Source organism: Penaeus monodon, chromosome 19 (assembly GCF_015228065.2).
Source record: "Penaeus monodon isolate SGIC_2016 chromosome 19, NSTDA_Pmon_1, whole genome shotgun sequence".
Lineage (NCBI taxonomy): Eukaryota > Metazoa > Arthropoda > Malacostraca > Decapoda > Penaeidae > Penaeus > Penaeus monodon.
Window position 1 is genome coordinate 24695268 of NC_051404.1, and position 296 is coordinate 24695563.

A 296-nucleotide genomic window follows, 5' to 3' on the forward strand; every position below is an offset into this window, starting at 1 on the left:
ATCATGGTTTTTGGGCATACCTGCCTATGCCCCGGGCCCTAGAGGGAGGGGCTTTTTTCGGTTTAAAAAATCCGCCCCGTGGGGGTCCCGGGTCTTTGTCCAAAGCCTCACTCCCAAAGGGTTTGGCCCACTAATGGGGAAATGGGTAGGACAGGCCTTTCCCCCCCAGTCCTTTTCCCAAATTTTCCCCGAGTCGCCAACCCGTGGGACCCACAGCCTGCCTTACTTGCCCGAGTGGAGGGGTGGTTTTTTACCTCCCCTCCTCACCAAAAATTTTATGTGTTTTTTCTCTCTTT